Source organism: Galeopterus variegatus, unplaced genomic scaffold, assembly GCF_000696425.1.
Source record: "Galeopterus variegatus unplaced genomic scaffold, G_variegatus-3.0.2 Scaffold6846, whole genome shotgun sequence".
NCBI lineage: Eukaryota > Metazoa > Chordata > Mammalia > Dermoptera > Cynocephalidae > Galeopterus > Galeopterus variegatus.
The window spans coordinates 102,476-103,037 of NW_007732957.1; positions in this window are offsets into that span (position 1 = coordinate 102,476).

Consider the following 562-nt stretch of genomic DNA (forward strand, 5'->3'; position numbering starts at 1 on the left):
CGCCTCGCTCAGCCAGTGAGTGGGAACCGGTCTGCATGTGGGATCCGAACCCTCGGGCGGGAGCGCCGCCGCGCTTCCCAAGCGGCGCACTATCCAGTGCGCCACCGGGCCGGCCCCTGGCCCAAATATACTTTAAACCATCTCTAGATTACTTATAGCACCTAATACAATGTAAATATTATGTAAATCACTGTTACACTGTATTGTGTAGGGAATAATGGCAAGAAAAATTCTATTCATGTTTAGTGCATGCAACCATCGTAGGCCTAATTACATGTTTGATCCACAGTTGGTTGAATCTGCAGATGCAGAATGCACCCCGGCAGAGGGTGGACTATAGTTTGAACAACCTATTATCTGTTAGTTCAAATAAGAATAAGAAGAATAAAAATTTTCATTGTATGTTCACTTATTCCTTCTCTGATGCTCTTCCTTGTTTTAAGTAGATCTGAGTTTCTGACCTATATTATTTTTCTTCTCCCTAGAGAACATTTAACATTTCTTGCAAGGCATGCCTATTGGCAATCAATTCCCTCAATTTTTGTTGTCTGAGAGAGTCCTT